General features: G+C 36.7%; 1 protein-coding gene across 1 annotated transcript in view; it reads left to right on the top strand.

Moving 5' to 3' along the window:
• The window catches only part of LOC127507115 (cytosolic carboxypeptidase 4), a 232046-nt gene that overhangs the window by 18061 nt on the left and 200435 nt on the right, over positions 1–13550 (top strand). The window lies entirely within an intron of this gene.

Genomic DNA, 13550 nt, shown 5'->3' with positions numbered 1-13550 from the left:
AGTAACCATGCCTCCAGTCTTCAGTGTCACATGATCCTTCATAAATCATTCTAATATGCTGATTACAGGAATAAATTACATTTTGTTACACATATTAAAAACAGTTATTTTAAATTGTAATATTTCACAATATCAAACTGTATTTGATCAAAAAAATGCATGCCTTGGTGAACATATAAGAGACTTCTTTCAAAAACATTGACCAGATAGTTTCCATTGACAAGATTTCTTGAGCATCTTTTCTCTTTGTCCAAACATTGATTTTTAATCAATACTCTGAGGCGAGAATAGTCGAAAAAGCAAGTGCGAAAGTGTCATTGTTTTTGTGTGTAAATTGCGTTATTAAAAATGTATGAACTAGAGCAGATATCTGGAAATCTCTCTGTCGATCCTGCTGGATTCTCTCTTGGAGGGGTGCCCCGTCGGGCAAATGCTCATTTCCTGCATGTCTCCCTGATGACATTATTTCAATCTCACACCAGAGAGGTAAGAGAGGTGTGAAGGCCACAGCGTCCCCTCAAACCAGACACTTCACAATTATACCTCCTGCACATGTGTGACAGGCTCACACAAAATACCCTCGTCTCTTCAGCTCAGCACTGTTTTGATGCTGCATCTCTCTAAATCCTAACAATGTTATTCAGCCACTCTTCTATCCTTGTGGATTGTGTTGTAATAATAGGACAATACAAAGGATTGATTTCAATGTGCTTGCAAGAAATCAGTGGTTCGGAGCGTGTATCAAACTGCCAGAGAAATCAAACTGCTATTGAAATTTGACGTAACGAAGCCTCGTTTACTGAAATCATGTGATTTTGGTGCTCCGAACCACTGATTCAAAACAAAAGATTCGTAAAGCTTCAAAGCTTCATGAAGCAGTGTTTTGAAATCGCCCATAACTAGATATTGTTGAAATCGCTATTTTTTTTTTCCGCACAAAAAGTATTCTTGTTACTTTATAACATTAAGGTCAATCCACTGTAGTCACATGAATAGTTTTAAATACGTTTTTAGTAGCTTTCTGGGCATTGAAAAAGGACATGATCTTGCTTGCAATGGAGGCCTCACTGAGCCATCGGATTTTATCAAAAATATCTTAATTTGTGTTCCGAAGATGAATGAAGGTCTTACAGGTGTGGAACGACATGAGGGTGAGTAATTTTCATTTTTGGGTGAACTAACCCTTTAACTGAAATAAAATAAAATCTACAAAAACTTATTTTATTTCAGTTAGTTGCAAGATTTCTTATTATCATTTATTACCATTTATCATTTTCTTTTTCTTTGTGTCACTGCACTAGGCCCATCTGCCCCTCGCCATGTCGTCTTTTCACGCTGAGTCTACGTGTGCTTCGCGAGTCACCAAAATAGCTTTCCTTCGTATGGCGTGAGGGTTTCAAACCCTCTGCTCATGTCCATGCTCATCTGCTGGCAACCTGGCTTACATAACTCTCCCTCCGTTCCCAAGACAATGGAAAGACTGCGCAAACAATGGGAGTAAACAAATGCATGTCCTACTTTGAAAGAGCAGAACTGCAGTGTGAACGCAGCTCCCTCTTGTCCCCTCATCTCTCTGGCCCTGCATCCTAATTTGCATATCCATCCTAAATAATGTGCAAGACTACAATCACTGCATCCCAGCTGAGGGGATGTTGGATGTGATGTGCCAAGCAGGATGGTGAATTTAGTTCCAATGGGTTCTAGAAATTTGCATCCGTGGATGCTTTGTAAATGATAGCCAGAAGAAAAGGGAGGAGTTTATCAAACTTTTTCAGTTAAACTCTTTCTTCACAAAATGGCAAGGAATGTGACAGCAGTTTTTTTTAATCTTCACACACCAACCACTTTATTAAGTTGGGTATCCATTTCTGATAATTCCAGGCTGCTATGGTCGCGCAGGTTGTTTACACATTTAACTCGTGGCCATGAGAAATAGATATCGTTCCCTCACCAAATGATCGCGTGGCCACGACATAAGGATATCATTACCTCGACAAAATGATCTCATTGCCACGACATATTATCACGTTCCCATGAGCTATGTCGTGGCGACGACAAAACTAAGTGAACCGAACATGTCCCCTCCCGGTCACCGTAGGCATGCATCTGAACCAATGAAATGTGATTTTTAAACTCATGCTGATGTAAACAAATCAATCTTCGCGCTGACTGACAGATCCAAAGCGACAAAACTAAGTGAACACAGCGCGCAATGCCGATATACACATATAAACAAAATTACAGTAGGCTACTTCAAAATATTGAAGTAAAATATTGAAAAAAAGTTGAATATTTTCCTATAAATATTTGGTTTTGTGCCAAATTAGCTGTTATTCACAGGGATTTTAATGTATGGTTGCTAGGTGATTTTGTTTTGGAACCTCAAAATATTTAGTTTTTTCTCAAAATTGACTTTGCTGACTCTATTGACTTCAGACAGATGTAGCTCAGTCATTTTTTGTTGGCTTCCAACAAATCATACATCATTTTGAAGGTTTTTTTAATAGAGATTGAAAATAAATTTGCTCATTGCAAATCGTTTTGCCAGCACGGGTCATATTTTGACTGTTTATTAACTGTGTATATTATATTATATTGTACTATATATTATATTATATTATATTATGACCCAGGTCTTTCTCTTAAAGGGTTAGTTCACCCAAAAATAAAAATTCTGTCATTTATTACTCACCCTCGTGCCGTTCCACACCCGTAAGACCTTCGTTGATCTTCGGAACACAAATTAAGATATTTTGGTTTGAATCCGATGGCTCAGTGAGGCCTCCATAGGGAGCAATGATCTCAAGATCCATAAAAATACTAAAAACATATTTAAATCAGTTCATGTGAGTACAGTGGTTCAATATTAATATTATAAAGCGACAAGAATATTTTTGGTGCGCCAAAAAAAACCAAAATGACTTATTTAGTGATGGCCAATTTCAAAACACTGCTTCAGGAAGCTTCGGAGCGTAATGAATCAGCGTATCGAATCATGATTCGGATCGCATGTCAAACCGCCAAACTACTGAAATCACGTGACTTTGGCGCTCCGAACTGCGGATTCGACACGCTGATTCATTACGCTCCGAAGCTTCCTGAAGCAGTGTTTTGAAATCGGCCATCACTAAATAATTCGTTATTTTGTTTTTTTTTTCCGCACCAAAAATATTCTCGTCGCTTTATAATATAAATATTGAACCACTGTACTCACATGAACTGATTTAAATATGTTTTTAGTACCTTTATGGATCTTGAGAGAGGAAATGTCATTGCTCCCTATGTAGGCCTCACGGAGCCATCGGATTTAAACAAAAATATCTCAATTTGTGTTCCGAAGATGAACGAAGGTCTTACGGGTGTGGAACGGCATGAGGGTGAGTAATTTTCATTTTTGGGTGAACTAACCCTTTAAGTGGTGTATACATGTCTTAGCTTGGGCCTGTAGTGCTTTAGGCTGTTGCATTTTTTCTTTACTCAAAGCAGAGGGTTCATACATGCTTTCCCTGTCAGCAGACAGATGACATCAGGGGCCAATAATGTTTGGAGAACCTGGGCCGGAGGGCACTGTATTTACAGACACCGATGTCTCAGACTATGGAATGTTGTGTAAACACTGGAAAAGAAGCCAGGGGATCCCTTAAATCTGAGGGTTAAGACTGTCCTCAGACCGCCAACACTTCATCTCTGAGCTTGTCTGAGCTTGAAAATATGCAAGGCAATGAATTTTTTTTTCTTGTTCTGTTCTATTAAATGTTTGAGTTTTAGAAATCCAAGAACTTCAAACTTCCATAAGTACAAAATCAGTTTTATTTGACAGGAATCCAAGTGCATAATCCTTGCCATGCGGATTATAGATTTTTGCTGCGTCTTTGCCAAATCCTTTCAAATGTCCATAAAAAAAGAAAGCCCACAAACCCGATAACTATATAACTATATATATATATATATATATATATAATGCTTTCTGCAGCAGGAATTGTGTGGAGTTCTAATAATGGGCAACAGAGAATAAAAATGGTCTTTAAATAGTAGCAAACTTGGCTATTTTACCATTACACACTTGTTTGGGGGTCGAAACAAGAGATTTAAATGAACACCCCCAGTTTTCCCCAAAGACAAGGATTCAAAGTGACAGCGTCCAGAGGAACAGTACTGACAGTGTTTACCCGTAGCTCAATTTTCGTAAAAGCGCAAGCACATGTTTTATGTTGTTTGGTTTTCTCATTTGACTCTAAAGTCCGCGTTTGTTGACAGAACATTGACCCGCAGAGTATCCTGTTTTCTGCATTTTTTTCACAGTCAGCCTTGACCTGAAACCAGCGAATATTTTGAGTCTTTTCTCCACCCCACTCAGCTTGTAAAACTGACAGCAAAAAAAATCTCACATAAAAATGCCTTTAAGTTTGAAATTGTCTTGAATCAATGTGCTTACAGCATGTATGTGCCAACTAGTTGTTGAAAACCTTTGAATAAAGTGGATTTTTTTTTTTGCCATAAGAAGTAATTCAGCAGGCCTGTCTCATTATAAACAATGACATGAGAGACACAAACACTTCTAAACATCCTTCAGAAAGTCAGCTCAAAGCTTAATCCGTGACCTCTTCTTCCCCCAGGGGTGTCTGTGCAATTCTTTGAGTCTATGTGTGTGTGTGTGTGTAAGCCACATACCACAACGCTGCATGCTGTCTTCAGGCCCTTAAAAGCAGAGCAGCACAGGCTACTGTCGATCACATCACTGGGGAAATTAGCGGCTGATGTCGCCCGCTTATTCTGTCACAGATATATTGGAGCTAATGGAACATATTGATCTCGCATGTCCGCTTTAATTAAATGTGAATGGGTGATGAGCTAGTGGTATCCATGATGGCTCGGATCACAGAGAGGGTGAATTCAATGAAGAGTCTATGAATGCTGCTTTGTGCCTGTTTTTATCTCCGAGCTCTCATACCGTACGCGTAAATGAGCTGGGCTGCTGCCAGTGCTTCTAGGATATGTGTGGGTGGCTATAATTATAATTGATATTATATAATTAAAGTTGTCTTGTGAAAGGGAAAGTCTTGCAACATGCTGTGACTATCTTGTTCCCCCTCGTTTTATAATGTCCAAGAGTGAAAAAATACTTGCACTAACTTGACAATACATTTTGTGTTACTATTAAGTTGGAATGGGCTATGTATTTAAATAGTCACAATATTTTGCATTCTTTTTGCTGGCGTTATAAAATAAGTTTGTAATCTTAATTGGAAAATAATGTTGAAAGGCTGTAATTTTACTGTTATATAGTGTGCGTGTTTGTGTATATATAAAACAGTAAAAAGAAATTGATACTTTTATTCAGCAAGGATGTATTAAATCATAAATATATTTTATATATCATTTATATATAATTTTATTTTTTATATACAAATATTTTAGAATTTTTTAGCAATATTGCCCGGCACTTTTACGGTAGAAACAGAGTGTTAAGTGAAAACCTAAAAAAAGAAAAAACACAAAACAAACGCCTCAGACATCAGCTGTGAAAACATGAGAAAGGAAGTGTGATCTTAGCAATCACTTTAAAGGTGCAATGTGTAAGAATTTTGCTTTTTTTTATTGCCAATGTGTGAACAGCTTGTCACGAAACTTAAAAAACATGACCTTTCCTGAATTCCTGGGTTGCCTATAAAAGCCTGTACTGATTTTTATGTGAAGGACTTGCCGGGAAAATCAATGTAATGTTTACGTGCACTCTTCCGTTGTATGACACATGAAACGAATGCTTTTACAACAATGTTCAGGATAATACGAAAGAGTCATTATGGATTTTCACACTGCGCTTAACCCCGGGTTATCATCGTTCTAAACACCGCTTTTAACCCCGGGTAAAGGAGCGTTTCACACTTGTAATTTAGATGCGGGGTTAGCAACGCTTTTTACCTGGGGTTATGAAACCCCGCTTTTGCGGTGTTAACCCCGCATTGCGGTGCCAGACTTGTACAGTATGAAACGATGTGGTGTTAGAATGTTACAACTAGATGCTTAGCAACCGACAACCAATCGTGTGCCTTATGTTCACGCGCTTTGGACAGACACGGAAATGACGGTATTATCGGAAAAATGTCAAACGGCGATGGAAAACGCAACTGGAGTGAAGAAAAGACCATTTCATTCTTACCTTTATATTTTGAAAAGTTCACTCAGAAAAACTTGATATTACAGTCAGCAATGTGTAATATGAGGACGCGCAATGCTAGAGCCTTTATGTAAACAGGTCACGTGCTGCGTTTGTTGAGTCAGTGACACTGACACCGCGAATATTCAAACAAGGACTTTAACCCGTGGTTTAGGAATGTGCAGTGTGAAACGGCAGCTTATAAATACCAGGAATTACTGTTAACCACTGGTATATTATGAGCAGTGTGAAACATCAATAAAGATAACCCAGGATTCCGTTTACCCGGGGTTTAGAATGATCGAGGGTTAACTATTTCAAGTGTGAAAAGCCCTATTCTGTACTATAATGTCAATGTGTCTTCAAAGAAAAGGGATTAATTAAAACTATTATCTCACATAGCCAGATCTATGGAAAAAAGTAATTGCGACTTTTATCTCAAAATTCTGACTTTTTTTCTCGCAATTGCGAGTGTATATCACGCAATTCTGACTTTATAACTCGCAATTGTGAGTTTATATCTTACAACTGAGAAAAAAAGTCAATTATATGATATACTTGCAGTTGCGTCTTATAAAATTCTGACTTTTTTCCTCAGAATTGAGTTTATATCTCGCAAATCTTACTATAACGCAATTGCGAGAAAGTCAGAATTGTGAGATATAAACTCACAATTGCAAGTTAGAAACTCACAAGATATAGTCAGAATTGAGTTATAAAGTCAGAATTGCATGATATAGTCAGAATTGTGAGAAATAAACTCGCAATTGCGAGAAAAAAGTCCGAATTGTGAGATAAAAAGTCACAATTACCTTTTTATTTTTTATTTCATGGCGGATACAAGCTTTCATATAGATCTATATAGTCATATACACATTTCTGCATTTCAATTAGCAAACTGTCTCTGCATGAGGTTGCCAATGCTGATCTGCCAAACAACTGCATTCAAAGTCCAAACATTATAAACACACAATGGGAGGCTGCAAATGTGTTTTAAACTCTTGTTCATTACAGTGTACATGTGGTTTTCGGCTGCTATACATGCTGCTAAACTTTCTATTCATCAAAAAATCCTGAAACAAATTGTCACCTGTTCCGCAAAAATATTAAAGAGTTAGTTCATCCAAAAATGAAATTGCTGTCATTAATTACTCACCCTCATGTCGTTCCAAACAAGTAAGACCTTCGTTCATCTTCGGAACACAAATTAAGATATTTTTGATGAAATCCGAGAGTTTTTTTCTTATCCCTCATAGAAAGCAACATAATTACCACATTCAAGGCTCAGAAAGGTAGTAAAGACATTGTTAAAATAGTCAACGTGTCTACAGTGGTTCAACCTTAATGTTATGAAGCGATGAGAATACTTCTTGTATTTTAATGAAGTCTTTACTACTTTTCTGGACCTTGAATGTGGTAATTATGTTTCTTTAAAAAAAAAAAAAACCTCTTGGATTTCATCAAAAATATCTTAATTTGTGTTCTGAAGATGAATGAAGGTCTTACAGGTTGGATTAATGACAGAATTGCATGATATAGTCAGAATTGTGAGAAATAAACTCGCAATTGCGAGAAAAAAAGTCTGAATTGTGAGATAAAAAGTCACAATTACCTTTTTATTTTTTATTTCATGGCGGATACAAGCTTCCATATAGATCTATATAGTCTATAGTCATATACTTTATAATCAAACTATCATAACAGTATAGCCTAATTTTAATTACCATATGTCGGCATGATGCCGTGAATTGCGTATCTGGTGCAAACATATCCACATCTATGATCAGATACTTTCTTAGTTTGAAAGGTATTTCAAACTTTTTTTTTTACTTCTAAGCGAAGAACGAAAAAGAAATTCGCCGTGAGTAGCTAAATCGGGGCTTTGAATCACGTTTAGTCTCTTGTACGTTACGTGTGCATGAGTGCGAGCACAAGCAGTAAGTTGCTCGCTGAAGTTCACTTAACGGCCACCGGTGTCGCTCATAACAAGGGTTTATGAATTCTACATATAGGCCCTTTAATTTGAAACTGAGAATGAGATCTTATTCACAATGATCTCTCTAGAGATGACTGACTGATTTACCAGAATTGTTCATTTAATGCTTTTAATCATATTACCACAAACTGCTTTGACCAACAATATTCAAGAGTATTAACATCACCAAACTGGAAATGTGCCTTCATTTTCCCTTAATGTTTTCTAAATGTCTCTTTAATTCAATGGTTTTGTGCTGTTGGCAGTCTGCAAAACAAACTGTGGTCGGCACAAACCATGTTTATCCTTATATAGTCTGGGTCCTGCTTTCTTTTACCTGGCATAGTTTTTATTGATGTATGTTTGGGGGTGAGGCAATATCACGCAACCTGTCTATGTTAAGATCTGCCTACTGGAAATGTATACAAAGGAGTATTATCCTTTATCCTTGTCTCCACATATTTAAAAATGAATGATGCAATGATGTAAATGATAAAAGTAATGATGAAATCTACAGCGCTTCTGGTCTTATATAGCAAATGTTTCATTAAATTTGCAAATATTAAAGAGAATATTTCTCATTCCAATAAGAGGATCTGTTTTTGCAAAACGTGCCTAGCGTGAAAACCACTCAAGGCTTCTGAAGTTAGTGAGACTTGTGCCTAAGTGTTTCAGGGAGTTTTCAAACGGGCAGGAGAGACCTGTTCAAATATACATGAGCAAAATGCTTTACAGCCTCAATTATGCACCAGTTCAGAGAAAACCGAAGCAAAACACATTTCTGCATTTCAATTAGCAAACTGTCTCTGCATGAGGTTGCCAATGCTGATCTGCCAAACAACTGCATTCAAAGTCCAAACATCATAAACACACAATGGGAGGCTGCACTTGCAAATGTGTTTTAAACTCTTGTTCATTACAGTGTACACGTGGTTTTCGGCTGCTATACATGCTGCTAAACTTTCTATTCATCAAAAAATCCTGAAACAAATTGTCACCTGTTCCGCAAAAATATTAAAGAGTTAGTTCATCCAAAAATGAAATTGCTGTCATTAATTACTCACCCTCATGTCGTTCCAAACAAGTAAGACCTTCGTTCATCTTCGGAACACAAATTAAGATATTTTTGATGAAATCCGAGAGTTTTTTTCTTATCCCTCATAGAAAGCAACATAATTACCACATTCAAGGCTCAGAAAGGTAGTAAAGACATTGTTAAAATAGTCAACGTGTCTACAGTGGTTCAACCTTAATGTTATGAAGCGACGAGAATACTTCTTGTATTTTAATGAAGTCTTTACTACTTTTCTGGACCTTGAATGTGGTAATTATGTTTCTTTAAAAAAAAAAAAACCTCTTGGATTTCATCAAAAATATCTTAATTTGTGTTCTGAAGATGAATGAAGGTCTTACAGGTTGGATTAATGACAGAAATTTCATTTTTGTGTGAACTAACCCTTTAAGCAGCACAACTGTTTTTAACATTGATAAATGTTTCTTGAACACCAAATCAGCATATTAGAATGATTTCTGAAGGATCATGCGACACTGAAGACTGGAGTAATGATGCTGAAAATTCAGCTTTCATTGCATTTTAAAATATATTAAAAATAAAATAGTTTATTTAAAATCTTTGTGAGGTATATACTAGTGAAACAACGTCTTGAACAGGAGAAAAATGTTCTCACGCCAGTGAACACATCATCAGAGAAGAAAAGAGAAGAGATGTCGCTGCAGGGGAAGTTATTTTGATTAAACATTATGAGGGCACATGAATTTTTAAAAGAATGATGTGCATGAATAAATACTGCAAATGTGCTGCAGTATTCCATAAAAAACAAGAATCGTCCATTTTGTTTTCATGGTGACTTTAAATTGTAAAAATATTTCACAATATTACTATTTACTACTAGTTTTTAATATATTTTTGATTAAATGCAGCCTTGGTGAGCATAAATAAATACCCAAATGCATGTTTACGATCCAAAGTAATGTGTGAAAAAAGGGGTGAAATATGATCTGGCCAAATATTTAGTTAGGTTTACCCAAGGACTGGGTGATTAAAATGCTGACGTTTTGTCGTAATATATTCTTGAACCTTGTGGAGGCCTTTTTCTTTGGTGTCTAAGTAGCAGCCTAGTGGCTGTTATTTGAGCCCAGTCCTCAGGGCTAGCAGGTGGCCTGAAAGGCAAAATGAGTGGCAGGAGGGACTGTGCTCAACATTCTTGCCTGGCAGAGGATTTACCTTCCATTTACCCAGGGTGCTTCGTCTCCTAGCGCCTGTGCCCTTGTCTGTCTGTCTGTCCTCCTCACCCCCTCCCAGAATCCACTGGGCTGTCAGCCACCGTACCAGATTAGAAGCTTGAAAGGAAATTGCAGAGAGTCTTGTCTTGATCTTCTATCTAAAAGGACAAAACTATTTAGATGTTGGATACATCCACTGCCCTCACTGCACATGAAGTGGTTAGTTCTTGATAAATACAAAGTGAAATATTCACACTGCTCTGTCTCACTCCAAACCAACTAGTAAACATTTTTGCTGCAGTGCACCAATGTATCCGTCAGTCAGAGTCAGATGTGCTAATAGCTTCTCACAGGCTCAAGAGTAAACATGAACTTGATAAAAACTTTGCAAACAGAGGTGCCTCAAGGAACCATTATGAAATGCCAGCCTCTGTTTCCAGACGACTGCACAATTTCCTGGACTCAGTGCCCTCGCCTATTTTAGGGAATAAAGCGGATGTTTAAAAAACAACCATAAATCTGCGCCATTGGCATAGCCATCCTATAAAAGAGGCTCAATGCATGCTTACCAATAAATGTATTTGATAGTTTTTGGTAAACAGCTTCATTTACACTATAAGTGTAAATGTCGAGACCTATTGCACCCCAACAAATAACATTCTAGGGTCAACAGTATTATAAAGTGCATTGCTTTTTAGGTAGCTATTGTATAATGATGATAGTATGATGGTTTGAAAAAAAAAAAGAAGAAAAAAACTCCTCGGCTACATCCCCGCTAGAAATTTTACATCTGTAACAATCTCAAAACGTCCCCACTGGTGTTAAGGACGTTGTCTAGTAACGTTCCCAGTACGTTCAGAGACGGTCACGATGTGGAGTTCTTTTAAGGTTTGGGGGACGTTATTTGGCGGACCTTCAGGGAACATTCAGGACGTTCTCTGAACGTTTAAGGAACCATATTTTATTTGGAAATGTTCTCAGAACATCCCCGCTGCCCAAAAAATTGAATTGAAAATTAGAGCTAAACTGACTAATAAAAGTGGCTGTTCAAACAAAAGCTATTTTTCCTTCAAAAGCTCTTTACAGATATTTCCTGGATTATTATGATACTTTTGTTTTAAAAACACAAATCATTTGCAGTAAGTCATTAGCTGACAACAACACATGTATGAGCTAATGTAACTGCTGTATCACTGCATCAGCATCTACACAGTTACTGTCTTTATATAAAGCAACCTGCAGCAGAACATCAGTGTTTCTGGATCATCATGTCTGAAGCACAGGCTCTACTCTCCAGCACGATGGTAACCTCACAAAACTCAGATAACAGAAACAGAACATTAAACACTAACAGATCTCTCTAGATCTCAGCATCTTCACTTATCACAAACCACTCTGACTTTATTTCTTTCATTCAAAACTTCTTAATGAAGTGTTGATGTTTTATTAAAAATAATAATGTTTGAAGTCACCGTTACGGAGGTAAGCACTTGTTTTAGTTGGGCTCCTGACCCTTGACATTTTAACTTTAATTTTTCTCCAGTTGTTATAATTGTGTGTTTCTAAAGCACATTTGTTACAAAAAAAAAAAATTGTGAGAAAAAAAAATCTGATTAAGCAGGTTTGGTTACTCATTGTTGAGTTCTTCGTTGCGCAGTAGCCTTATTCACTGATCTCTGAATATTGTGTTTCTTTCATGTTGCTTGTAGTCCTATGAAAACGTATAAAATCTTATCCTGTTTTGATATTTTGAAAGTTATCATTGCGCAGAAATTCAAACAGGATTTTGTAGACTCACAGACATCAAGATTTTGCGTATGAACCTCAACAATGGTGACAAAATTTTCAGATAAACAGATTAACTCTGAGCATCACAAAACAAGCTACTAAAGTCACAAAAAAGATTTTTGTTTATTGTCACCATTGTTGAGGTTCATACGCTGATTCATGATGTCTGTGTGAGTCTATAAAACAACGCTCAAAACTCTGTCTGTATAATGAATTTAAAAAAAAAAAAAAATAAAATAAAATTAACCGTTAACACACCCAGAGTTCAGACTCTGGAGAAGATCAGCAAATCAGGACACTCCGTGACGAGTGAATCACCATCATTAAACAACCAAATTTATCTGATCAGAAATTCTTTTGCAGTTTTTGCTATAACCAGCATGTTTTGAAAACACAGTTAAAACAGCCAGAGAAAATCTTATATATAAAATATCAGGAATCAAGAGTCCATCTAAAGCAAATGCTCACCTCCATAACGGTGACTTCAAACTTTATTATTTTCAATAAAACGCCCACGTAGAAGGCGACGTTCTCGTGTCCTTGCGCAACGTTGCCTAAAAGTTCTCTAAAGGTGATGAAAATTCTGAACCTTTACAGAACATTCGGGTCGTTCCTAAAACGTTCTTTTTTGGTAATGAAAGTGCTGCAGTTCAAGGTTCTTTATATGACTTTAGCGGGGCATTCCAATTTGGTTAATTTTATGGTCACATAGGAACATTACAAAGAGGATATTTGGGACATTAACTGAACGTTCACACATGGTCCTCTGTTGGTTATTTAATAACGTTCCCGATATGAGTTTAGGGGGACGTTCTATTTTGGTTATTTTATGGTCGCGCGAGAATGTTACAAAGAGGACATTTGGAAAGTTAACAGAACGTCCTATAGTAATAGTCCTCTAGTAATAGTCCTCTAGTAATAGTTCCCTAAACATTACCAAAAGAGAACATTTTGGGAACTTCCCGAATGTTCTGTAAAGGTTCGGAATCTTCGTCACCTTTAGAGAACTTTTAGGGAACGTTGCGCAAGGTCCTGAGAATGTCGCCTTCTACGTGGGATATGTTTAAGTGTGCTTTCTAATATGCTGAAAAATATGCTACATAAAATTATAATGAGAACACTGTAATAGTGTGCTTGGGACATGGCTTTTCATGGTGAAACTTTTGTTTTTGTAATCAGGTTGTTTGAAAAATGATATAAAAACAATTGATTTAGATTTATCTGCCAATATATCGGTTATCAGCTTTCAAATATAAAGAATTATCGGTTATCCGTATCAGCCAAAATTTTCATATCGGTGCATCGCTATTTTTGTTAATCCAAAAATTTATTTTTATTACTATAAAAACAACAAAGCACCTTATAACTTGTAAATTCTATCTCTAG

This window comes from Ctenopharyngodon idella, chromosome 24 (assembly GCF_019924925.1).
Source record: "Ctenopharyngodon idella isolate HZGC_01 chromosome 24, HZGC01, whole genome shotgun sequence".
Taxonomy (NCBI): domain Eukaryota; kingdom Metazoa; phylum Chordata; class Actinopteri; order Cypriniformes; family Xenocyprididae; genus Ctenopharyngodon; species Ctenopharyngodon idella.
This window is presented reverse-complemented; position numbering and strand designations above follow the sequence as displayed.